The 12,733-nt window shown below is 34.4% G+C and overlaps 1 long non-coding RNA gene across 1 annotated transcript; it reads right to left on the bottom strand.

The window, feature by feature from the left end:
• Positions 1-8,733: 8,733 nt before the first annotated feature.
• Positions 8,734-11,392, bottom strand: LOC137643892 (uncharacterized). Its single transcript, XR_011045088.1, has 2 exons — positions 11,175-11,392; positions 8,734-9,244 (listed from the first exon to the last, which is right to left on the bottom strand). It is a non-coding gene; the product is annotated as an uncharacterized lncRNA (long non-coding RNA).
• Positions 11,393-12,733: the final 1,341 nt, after the last annotated feature.

Genomic DNA, 12,733 nt, shown 5'->3' with positions numbered 1-12,733 from the left:
CAAGTGTGAAGGGTCAGTGGCTTTGGTTACGCAAGTGTGAAGGGTCAGTGGCTTTGGTTACGCAAGTGTGAAGGGTCAGTGGCTTTGGTTACGCAAGTGTGAAGGGTCAGTGGCTTTGGTTACGCAAGTGTGAAGGGTCAGTGGCTTTGGTTACGCAAGTGTGAAGGGTCAGTGGCTTTGGTTACGCAAGTGTGAAGGGTTAGTAACTTTGGTTACACAAATGTGAAGGGTTAGTGACTTTGGTTACACACTAGTGTAGGTTTAATGAATTTTGTTACTTTGTGAAGGTGTAGTTACTTATTATATGCTTATGCAGGTTTAGTGATTTTGGTTACATGTGAAGGTTATGATTTTTGTTACACACTTGAAGATTCAGGGACTTTGGTTACACACTTGTGAAGGTTCAGGGACTTTGGTTACACACTTGTGAAGGTTCAGGGACTTTGGTTACACACTTGTGAAGGTTCAGGGACTTTGGTTACACACTTGTGAAGGTTCAGGGACTTTGGTTACACACTTGTGAAGGTTCAGGGACTTTGGTTACACACTTGTGAAGGTTTGGGGTCTTTGGTTACACACTTGTGAAGGTTTGGGGACTTTGGTTATACACTTGTGAAGGTTTGGGGACTTTGGTTATACACTTGTGAAGGTTTGGGGACTTTGGTTACACACTTGTGAAGGTTTGGGGACTTTGGTTACACACTTGTGAAGGTTTGGGGTCTTTGGTTGCACACTTGTGAAGGTTTGGGGTCTTTGGTTGCACACCCGTGAAGGTTTGGAGTCTTTGGTTGCACACCCGTGAAGGTTTGGAGTCTTTGGTTGCACACCCGTGAAGGTTTGGGGTCTTTGGTTGCACACCCGTGAAGGTTTGGGGTCTTTGGTTGCACACCCGTGAAGGTTTGGGGTCTTTGGTTGCACACCCGTGAAGGTTTGGGGTCTTTGGTTGCACACCCGTGAAGGTTTGGGGTCTTTGGTTGCACACCCGTGAAGGTTTGGGGTCTTTGGTTGCACACCCGTGAAGGTTTGGGGTCTTTGGTTGCACACCCGTGAAGGTTTGGGGTCTTTGGTTGCACACCCGTGAAGGTTTGGGGTCTTTGGTTGCACACCCGTGAAGGTTTGGGGTCTTTGGTTGCACACCCGTGAAGGTTTGGGGTCTTTGGTTGCACACCCGTGAAGGTTTAGTTACTGGAATCAATGAATTAAGTTCAATTATTGATTCCGACAAATCTGTATAAAGTTTTCACAGGATTTCTATGCATGTTTTGTGAATGAACTTTTTATTTGATGCAATTAATGATTGGTATGATATTGAAGTTAATGCACACATTAGTGTTCAACTTTATAAATACAACTTCGAGACATTCAAATGTTTCAATTTTGTCTGGAATTATTTCGGCACCTTACTACATAAGTAGTTGTGTATTTTTACCAGGTGTTTGTCATACAGTTCAACTGGGTAAGCAAATTGAGATCACGTAAGAACATTTATTGCAATATATTTGACACAAGTTGCAATTAAAATTTAGAATTTTAATGTTACTATAAAAAAAATTTTGTGATCATGAAAATTAATATATTCTCGTTAGCAAAGTCTTCAAATGAAGTCTTTTAGGATGGCCAAAATAATTGCACACATTAATGTATTTTCTTTTCCAGATTTTTAATGACCATACTGACTGAGATAAAGGTTGAACGATAACCTTGATGCATACGAACCAGAGAAATTATTGAAAATTCAATTCAGCTGAATTGGAATAAATTAGGAGAATATCTACATGGAAATTGACCCTCAAATTCAAAATGTTCAGTCCAGGTAGGTGGCTAAACCTTTACTTGACCTTGCAAATAACTTTGAAAAATTTCGGTTAAAGTTAAACTTAAAAACATTTATATTAGTTGTTTCAAATTGGGATTTATAATTTGCCCTGATTTGAAAGTGAGAAATCATCCCTGATGAAAAATTTATCTTTTAATCACTTGACCGCAACTTTAATATCGGGGGTTAATATGTAAATCTAATACATGGGACACGGGACCGTAACCATTGAATATAAATTATACAATAGGTACCTGGCTCAAGTAAATCTGTAATTTTGGAAATGCTTTTATATTTGAACAGTTTAGCGTTAGTTAGTTTTGATTAGCAGATATTATGGTAATATTATCATTATCATTCATTATTATTACTAGTTAAGCTACAAGCCTAATTGGAAAAGCAAGATGCTGTAAGCCCAAGGGCTCCAACCTGAAATCTGTAAAATGTCTACTATAGAAAAGATCAAAACATTCAAATTGAAAGAAGAAAGTGACTTGGTGAAACCATTACTATCTGAGGTTTTGTCTTGATAAATTTCAGCACAATTTATTTTTTGGTTAATTATCAATGAAGTGGGGATATCTTGAATGGTGAAAGGGGTTGTGTATCGCCATGATCAGCATAGCTTTACTAGTCGGGGCCACCCATACTAGGTTGGTTTGGTGTGTACGCCCAGACTAGTCTCCACCATCACCAATCCGCGCTGGCCAGCGTGGTGATGAAAACTAGCCAAAATCCAGACACGAATAAGGACATTTAAGGCCTTTGTATTGCAGTGGACTAAAATGGGCTGTATTTATTGTTGTATATTATATGATTAAGTTTAAGTGTTTTAAATTGTTAATTGTTCCAGCGCAACATGCAAACCTCCAGCTCCTTACGTAAGAGAGGCTAGGATGGTTTGTCGGTTTAAGAACGACCAAGCACTAGGTACAGGCCACAGGATCTTGAACTAAGGCCGTAAAGAGGCTAGGCATGATTCTCATCGTGATTAAGAGGAAAAGGGACCGAAGGGCCGTTACCTCTTCCTCCTGGGGGGGGGGGGACAATCCACCGTTAGAGGGATGCCTAAAGAGCAGATGGCGGAGGTGGTTGCATCTCAGAGCCGATCCTTGGTCCGTTTCCGTATTAAGAAGGAGTACACAGTCCCTTTCACCAGCCTCCTCCTCCTCCTGACCCACTATCTAACGATTTGAGTCCTGCACGAAGGGATCCGTGCAGGGATAGGCCCTTCAGGCCTAAGGCCGGACCGTGGTAGAGAAGGATGTTCTACAAGACTTTTAAGATTGTGATTGTGTATAACTTGTAAGATTGTGTATAACTTGTAAGATTGTGTATAACTTGTAAGATTGTGTATAACTTGTAAGATTGTGAATATGTATAACTTGTAAGATTGTGAATATGTATAACTTGTAAGATTGTGAATATGTAAAACTTGTAAGATTGTGAATGTGTTTAACTTGTAAGATTTTGTAAGATTGTGTATAACTTGTAAGATTGTGAATATGTATAACTTGTAAGATTGTGAATATGTATAACTTGTAAGATTGTGAATATGTAAAACTTGTAAGATTGTGAATGTTTAACTTGTAAGATTGTGAATGGGCACAACTTGCAAGATTGTGGACGAGTATAACTTGCAAGATTGTAAATGGATACAACTTGTAAGATTGTGAATGTGTTTAACTTGTAAGATTGTGAATGGGCACAACTTGCAAGATTGTTGACGATATAACTTCCAAGATTGTGTCTAACTTGTTAGATTGTGAATATGTAAAACTTGTAAGATTGTGGATGGGTACAACTTGCTAGGTTGTGGATGGGTACAACTTGCTAGGTTGTGGATGGGTACAACTTGCAAGGTTGTGGATGGGTACAACTTGCAAGGTTGTGGATGGGTACAACTTGCAAGGTTGTGGATGGGTACAACTTGCAAGGCTGTGGATGGGTTCAACTTGCAAGGCTGTGGATGGGTTCAACTTGCAAGGCTGTGGATGGGTTCAACTTGCAAGGCTGTGGATGGGTTCAACTTGCCAGGCTGTGGATGGGTTCAACTTGCCAGGCTGTGGATGGGCGCAACTTGCCAGGCTGTGGATGGGCGCAACTTGCCAGGCTGTGGATGGGCGCAACTTGCCAGGCTGTGGATGGGCGCAACTTGCCAGGCTGTGGATGGGCGCAACTTGCCAGGCTGTGGATGGGCGCAACTTGCCAGGCTGTGGATGGGCGCAACTTGCCAGGCTGTGGATGGGCGCAACTTGCCAGGCTGTGGATGGGCGCAACTTGCCAGGCTGTGGATGGGCGCAACTTGCCAGGCTGTGGATGGGCGCAACTTGCCAGGCTGTGGATGGGCGCAACTTGCCAGGCTGTGGATGGGCGCAACTTGCCAGGCTGTGGATGGGCGCAACTTGCCAGGCTGTGGATGGCACAACTAGCAAGGTTGTGCATGTATTTAATTGTGGTTGGGTACAACTTGTAAGATTGTGTAACTTGTAAGATTGTATAACTTGTACAACATGCAAGATTGTGAATGTATTAAATCTTGAATATCTTATTTTTCAGATTGGTCAGATTTTTATCATGAAAAAGAAATGGTTGAATCTATGCTCTTTAGTGGGTGGAAGGACAATTAGATTATATCTTTTGAAAGGTAAGAGAGGAATTAGTATTATACTTTTCGTGAAAATCCATTATGATTTTTTAACTTAAATTATCCAAATTGAAATATAAAAGATTAACTTTAACAAATATTGCTTGATATTTCAAAAGAAAAGAATAGGCCTACTATTGGCAAATATAGGTCTGTTCAGAAGATTTAATATGTATACAATAAGCATTAATTTCTTCCAGGTGTATTTGAAACTTGTTTGAAACCAGTTTTTGAATATATCTTATTTTTCAGATTTTTCAGATGTTGGAACTATGCTTTCAAGTAGGACAATTAGAATATAGCTATTTTGAAAGGTAAGAAGAAATAGTAATATACTTTTCGTAAAAATCCAAAAATCCATTTTTTTTTTTTTTCAACGAATCTGATCCAAATGGGAATATAAAATTGATTCAATACTGCTTAACAAATATTGCTTGATACTTGTGTGTAAAGATAAAGCCTACTACTGGCAAAGATTGGACTACTAAAAAGATTTAACCATGTATACTAAAAGCATTGTTTTCTTCCAGGTGTTTGGAACTGGTGTTTGAAAGTAAGGAGAGGGATTACAAACATGATGAACGTTACAACGCCTACAGCAAAGCAATATTTAAAGAAATCAAGAATGAAAGGACAAGGAAACTTATTAGAAAATACTACGGAAACCCTGTAAATTTCATTAATTTAAGACTATTGTAGCAAAGATATTTTTAGTTCATATTACAAGTTGCTGTAGGTGCTTACTTTTGGAGTAATTAAAGTATATAGCCCTTTTCCTATTACTGCTTTGATTATTAATGTAATTTTTTTATATCTTTTTCACTGATTTCGTCCTTTAGCACTAATTTTTTTAGTGTTTTCTTTAAGCAATGAGTTTTATTCTAGTTATCTGCTGCAATTATAATTTCTTCTGCCTATTCGTTGTCTTTCGGTCTTTATATCTTTTTCGTTCTGGAATTTCTTACTTTTCTTAGTTTGTATTGAGTTTTCTCTTGGTCTTCTCATTTCTTTACACATTTGGTCGTTTCTTGAGGCTGTGGTTATGCTATTGTAAATATTAATTTTGAGTTAATTTCGGTTGCGGGTTAGGTTAAGAGATTTTGGTTTAACGTTCAAACACAGCTGGGCCGATTTGTAATTCTCTTGAGTAATAACAGTTTGGTGATACTTCAAGACTCAATTTCTAGGGACTTCTTTAGAATAAAGTTTTCCCTTCTACACTTAGTTCCCGATATTAGTATGGATTTTTTCTACACACTTTTCTTGTGGCAGGTTTCACCTTATGTACTATTGATTTGGATTGATATTCACAAGCATATAGTTTGTATTCCCAGTGTTTTTCATGGATTTTCTCTAGCATATAGTTTATATTCCCTGTATTTATTTTTCATGGATTTTCACAAGGATATAGTTTGTTCCCAGTATTTTTCATGGATTTTCACAAGCATCTAGTTTGTAGTCCCAGTATTTTTCATGGATTTTTTCATAAGCATATAGTTTGTATTCCCAGTATTTTTCATGGATTTTCACAAGCATATAGTTTGCATTCCCACTATTAATTTTTTATGGATTTTCACAAGAAGATAGTTTGTATTCCAGTATTTTTCATGGATTTTCACAAGCACATAGTTTAAATTCCCTGTATTTATTTTTCATAGATTTTCACAAGCATGTAGTTTGCATTCCCAGTGTTAATTTTTCATGGATTTTCTCAAGATGATTGTTTGTATTCCCAGTATTTTTCATGGATTTTCTCAAGCACATAGTTTATATTCCCTGTATTAATTTTTCATGGATTTTCACAAGCATATAATTTGTATTCCCAGTATTTTTTCCCGAAAGTGTTTTTATATTTTTTTATCTTTTGGTTTTGGTAATATTTTCTATGCCAAATTCCAACTCTTGGATACTAAATATATCTTCGATTGGTATAAATCCTAGTAATTTAAAGTATTTGTAGGGATTTACTTTTAAAATAATTTTCATTCTATTTTATATACGCAATGAAAAGGCATTTTCTCAATTTATATAAAATTACCATTGGTTTGTAAATTTCTTGAAAAATTCTTGATCTCTACATAAATGTTTAAATTTGCAGCAATTTTGGAAGATATTTTTACACTTCTTGGTATTCGTGATTCTGGCGTGTTTAAAGTATTAGTTTTTTTTATTAATAGAAGTGTTTCTGACAAAATTAAATCTTATGGATTTTGGTATGATTTTGGTCTTTCCACGTGAGGTTATTTAAAAGTTCTCAAGACCTTTCCTGATATATTTGGCTTCCTGGTGAGTTTTGGTGAAGTTTGTCTTTGTGATTGCTTTAGGGGAAATTAGATGAAAATATTTAGGAAAGTTAACGAGAGGTAAATGTTAGTGATTTTAGCAATTTGCATGTACATAAAGATTCTCAAATAGTGAGGATGTGAATTTGAATTTGTTGCCATTTGATTTCAGGATTTCTCATTAGAAGTTAATCTTTACGGAGCTAAATATCAATAGAAGAAAAACTAAACTGTTGTTTTTAAGAATTTCATATATATCTATAAAAATCCTTTTCAATCTTCCTTATTTGTTGTCTACGTAGGTGAAAATTCCAGCCTCATACTAATAGTTGTTTATTAGGTACTTCAGTAATGGAGTTAAGGTGTGAAAGGAAGTTAAATAGAAAGATAATAAAAAAAGGTTGTAAGGATATTCACAGGCTGGTATTAGAAATTTGAAATTCCAATGGTTATATACATATTTAATATTGACATTTAATAAGTCCTTATTGCAAATTAATGTTTGCAAATTACTTTACTATTTCAGGGTTACAGGAGATTTTGGTTTATATATGCACATCTCAATGCTCTTTCTTTGGCAGGTTTTAAGGCGGTCTTAATGACAGAGGAGCTTATACGGAAACATTTTCAGTATCAGTATACTGTATCAAATCTTGAAGTATTTTTCACCATTAAGACTTCTTATTCAGGTATTGTAATTTGTTGCCCTTTAGCCTGTTCAATTGAGAAATATAGATAGCTTTAAAAGCAATTTGGAAGTACTTTACAAAGGTTTCATGCTTTTTTTTTCTTAAAATAATTGATTACAAAATATAGCTCATGCTTATTAGATTGGGAAACCAATTACAAATTCAGTGCCTTGAGCCATATGTAATTTTATTTTTTTTATTTTTTTTTTCTGTTGATAATTATGACATGGGCTAAATAAAGGAAATAACCAAGTTTAAAATAATGTAGCAGCTGTAACGTTTGTGAATAAATGGTTACCAATAAATGAAGCCTAACTCTAGCAGTTTGAGTGTTTTATGAATTTTTGTAAATGTACATGGAAAACTAAATAGATCAAAATAGCGTTGTAGATTTAGGTTGAGGGTGACAAAGAGTTTAAAGTTAGTTTGTTTGAAATATCTATTATTGGGTTCAGTAAGTTTGTTTGAAATATTTATTATTGGGTTCAGTAGTAAAGTGTTTTATTTTGTCTAACTGATACAACTAGTTAAATAGAAAGACAAGTAATAAGACTAACAGGAAACAGCGTTTTAAATTAATTCTTATCATTGCAGATTGCAGTTTCGTGCTAGTTAGTCTTGGCTTGGAATGCATATGGAGACAGGATATATTTGGCAAAGATACTGCAATGGCTATATTCAGTAAAGATTCTGCAAAAAGGTGAGTACAGTTAAATTAATTTTTTTAAATTTTTATAACTTGAAAGATCATGTCTGAATTTGTTTGAACTGTGGTAATGCTTATTAAATGCTACCAAATATTCCAGTTTTTTAAATTTGTTTGAACTTAAGTAATGCTTATTAAATGCTATCAAGTTTTTTAAATTTGTCAAATTCGGTACGTGAGAAAGATCGGTGACCTTGATAATCAAGTCACTCAGCTGAGAATGTAATATTTAGCATTCAACCAATATCCAGTTGTAAAAAATAGTTAAGAAATTTCACAAATAGTGAAGGCTTGTCAGTAGTATAATATCCTAACTTACAGTAATTCTGGTATTTTTATCTTTCAGATTATTGGAGATGCAGAAAGTCATGCTATTGGAGAATCGCACAAAGTGAAAAGGAAGGTAAAGAGAAACATTGAAAGTGATGAAACAAGATAAGATCTGTTAAAGAGAGAAGTGAAGATGATGAAACAAGGTAAGATCTGTTAAAGAGAGAAGTGAAGAAAAACATCGAAATAAGATAAGATTGGTCAAAAATCATGAATGGTATAATAAAATTGTAATATTGTTAACCGGTGAATAAAAAACTCAAAACGAAAAATTTATTTTATTACATTTTTAGTAAGTATACATTAGGGAATGTATAAAAAAATGTATAAAAAGCTCTTTAAAGCTATTTTAGTATATACATAGTATATATATACTAGTAAGTGCATTTTAAAATAAGCACTGCTTCTTCCTTTATTGATAATGCTCCTTCCTAATTGCCGGTTTTAATGTTCTTCTTAAGATTCTCTTTCTACTATGTTTTCTTTATCTACGGTTTCCTTTTCTCGTCCTTTCTTCTATCGTTTCCAGCATATAACTTGAATGTAGAGTTGCCGTCTCCACCATAATTCTGGATGTGAATTGCAGCTCTGAGCTGAAATAAGTTCTGTAGCAATTTCCAAATTACGAAGCCTTCAAAAGACCGTAAATGCGAAAGCTTACGGTCTTTTATGCACTCCGTAATTTGAAAAAGGCTAAGAACTTTTTGGAGAACTCCATCAAGAGTAGCTGCGATTATCCACGCCCGATGAAGTAATATGACTGCATTACACAGCCTGAAAGTACAAAGTAAAGCTTAGATCAGTGGTATTCTCATTACTAAAGACCTACACATTTATAGCATAACTACCACAAAACGCAATTTACTCGAACGTTAGCCAAACGGTTCCAAACTTCAATTACATTACAGCAGCATTATACAAGACTATATTAGATTTAAATTGTATTCCAATCACTAACTTGCTAAAGCAATGTGGTAGATTAAACTTCAAAGGCACAACTTTCTAAAAATGATTGGAACTCAGGACAGTTATTTCACACAGGCTCAATTACTGTATAGTGAACTCTAACATACTAGCTCAATTTTTTTAACAATAAAATTAGGCTAGTAACCAAAACTATGAACATTTCTAGTAAACCTTATAAAGATTACAGAAAGTTAGAGAAACTTTCCTAGATTTGTGTTGAAAGCTTAACTCTGAGCCACTGCAATATTCAAGAGAGCAAAAGCTAAGAACTATGTGGGACCGCCTATTATCAATGATTCAAAAATCATAAATTAACACTGACCCAATAAATTAACACTTTGACCTACTCTTAAAGCACTATTGTCCAAGTCGTTAGGTTTAACATCCCTCCACTATACAAGGAGTATCTTACTTTAACCACCAAATCCACTTTAACAACGAAAACCACTATCATAAAATCACATGGGAAACTAAAAACTAATAAGCTTACTATCAGGGAAAACTTGGTTCAACCATAGCTATTTAATAACTTTATTGGAAAATTCTGCAACCAAAGTCAAAGCTTGACCTATCGACCGATCTCCATTATGTAATAACCTAAGCAATCTATAAAGACACCTTTGCATTCGCTAGATTTGCCAGTTATCAAAAAACTAAAATTTTATAAAAAAAAAAAAAAAAATCCTTGCTACTGATCACTACACAAAGCTAGAAAACCTTCCAAAATTTAATTCAAAATCTCTGGAAATCACACAGTTGCCTAAGACCTCAACCTTAGATTTTAAAGTTTGTTCAAAATCAAAGCAAAAAATAAATTCACAACACCACCCCTCCCCAAAACACTAACATAATTAAAATTTCCGCCAAAATTTTCAGGCCATTAAATTACTTCCAAAAAAAAATAGCTATGGTTTATATGGAGGTTTTAAGACCTACTCTAAGACCTCAACCTTAGATTTTAAAGTTTTTCAAAATCAAAGCAAAAAAAATTAAATTCACAACACCACCCCCCAAAAAAACACTGAACATCGTTAAAATTCTCGCCAAAAATTTCAGGACATTAAATTACTTCCAAAAAATCTACGGGTTATATGAAGGTTTTAAGACCTACTCAATGTATTCCACTTTTGAAAATCCAATAAGTGGAAGTTAGAAATTACTAGCAAGTTTTGGAGTACACCAAATGCTACTGAGTAAAAATCCATGGGATATGCTAAACGCATCTAAATTTTAAACTAAAAATTATGATACAAAAACTGTATCCAAGTTGTATTGCTTTTCACGTGTGACCTAACAAAACATTGAAGAATTTAGCTAAGTCTTAAGATTTTCAGTTTCTAATGATTACCCCAATTAATATGCTAACTATACTAGATAAAAGACTTGCCTTCACGTATTACAACCAAGGGTTTTAGCCATTAAGAATTTGACAGATTCAAGACACTAAACCGGTTAATATCAGTCTGATGGTAGAAATTTCAATTCGAAAAAAACGACATTACAGTAAACTAAATTGTATAACTCACCTTTGTTTTAAAGCAATTGAAACTAAAACACTAACTAAAACCTGATTATGCGGTTAACAGACATCTTCCAGAAATTTAGAATCCTGACTCTGTCTTAAAGAGATAAATATCAAAAGATCCCTAAACAAAACTGCAAGTTGAACTTCAAAACATCATTCCAAAACATGGAATTCTCAAACCCTGAATACCAGATTTGAAAAAAATTAGCATACCTTCATACCACAAGCCCATAAAATGGCGAGAGTTACTGTAACCACAGATCCAACAGAGGAGATTCAAAGACGATGTGCAAACGACTTCAGTAGACAGGTCAAGGTGTGGATATGTCTCAATGTAGAACTCGCACTGACATTGTTTCCTGATTTCTTACCGTTTACAGTTCCATCTTGCCGGCTTTTTTCCAAGTTTCCACCAATCAGAAGCTTCCGTGGCATTATTTCGAGACAAAGAATGAGGAAACGACTCCTGATTGGCCGAGAGACTAACAAGGAATTTTTAAGAAAACAGATACTTTCAAAAGACGTTACGTCACTACTTAGGAAACCAGTGACATCTGTTGGTTAGATAACTAACTATGGTACAAAATCAAATATTCAATATTTAATAAAGAAACAATTCGTTATCTTCATGGAAATGTTGATTCCTAAACAAAAATCTTATTGTTTCCTTTTTCACTTCAAAATTTGCTATGAAAGAGAAAGAGTGTTGATCTATATAATGCATTGGATACCATGTACAATATTCTAGTCACTTTTTTTCATTTTTGTTTTAAAGGCAAACTAATTATTCCACTAATATTTTTCTCATGTTCAAAAGATATGTTAGAATTTTAATAGGAAAACAACAATTATTTCAGAATCCTTCAAGCTAAGGAATGTACCACTAAGGAGTTCCTAGCTTTCATGTGTTGCTATTCGAATATCTAGCCAGAATTTCGATGATATAATATTCAAATGTTCTAGCTACCGGGGACGGAGTTGAAGTTTTTTTTTTTTTTTTTTACTTTTTATGGGTATTAGAGTTTTTTAAATATACAGAAACCGACCCTTATAAGATAGTTTCATAACCTATTCTATCATGGGAATAAATTCTGATTACCAAATCCTTATTCTTATTAAATAATACGTCTTTAGGATGTCATAAGGAGTCCGATGAACTTTACAGTTTGTCTTAATGATGACGGATTGCTAGCGTGAGTCAGGTATTGAGTAAAACGTGGCTAATATTTGATATTCAAATAAATGCTATTATCATATCAGCTTAGATAGTGAAAGAACTGCATGATTGTAATTAGTTTTTTTCCCATTTCAAGTATGATATTATTCGAAGGAACAGCAGAATATTTTGTGCCATATGATAGTGAACAAAAACTAATGGTAAAATATATGTTCCTTTGGTATGATATAAATTGATATTCCTTTGGTATAACAGTAAACAAGTCTCTTATTCTTCTATATAAAGATCAGATTATACATTATCTGCATAATGAGTTAAGTTGTAGCCTATAACATAAATAATTACAAGAAAAGATAAGACTAATATTTAGTATGACCTCCATCCTTGTCAATCACACCTCTTAGCATTTTTGGTATTAAATCTACTAACGTTTGATGATAATCATTCATCCTTCTTTTCGGTGTTAATGACTTCCACACTGATAGAATTGATTGAGGTCAGGAGATTTTGCAGGCCAGTCTATACGTATGACATGTATGACATTGTTCTGTTCAGCAAACCATTCACTGACAACTTTTGAGTTAGGAACAGATAG

The sequence above is a fragment of the Palaemon carinicauda genome, chromosome 7, assembly GCF_036898095.1.
Source record: "Palaemon carinicauda isolate YSFRI2023 chromosome 7, ASM3689809v2, whole genome shotgun sequence".
NCBI classification, from domain to species: Eukaryota; Metazoa; Arthropoda; class Malacostraca; order Decapoda; family Palaemonidae; genus Palaemon; species Palaemon carinicauda.
This window is presented reverse-complemented; position numbering and strand designations above follow the sequence as displayed.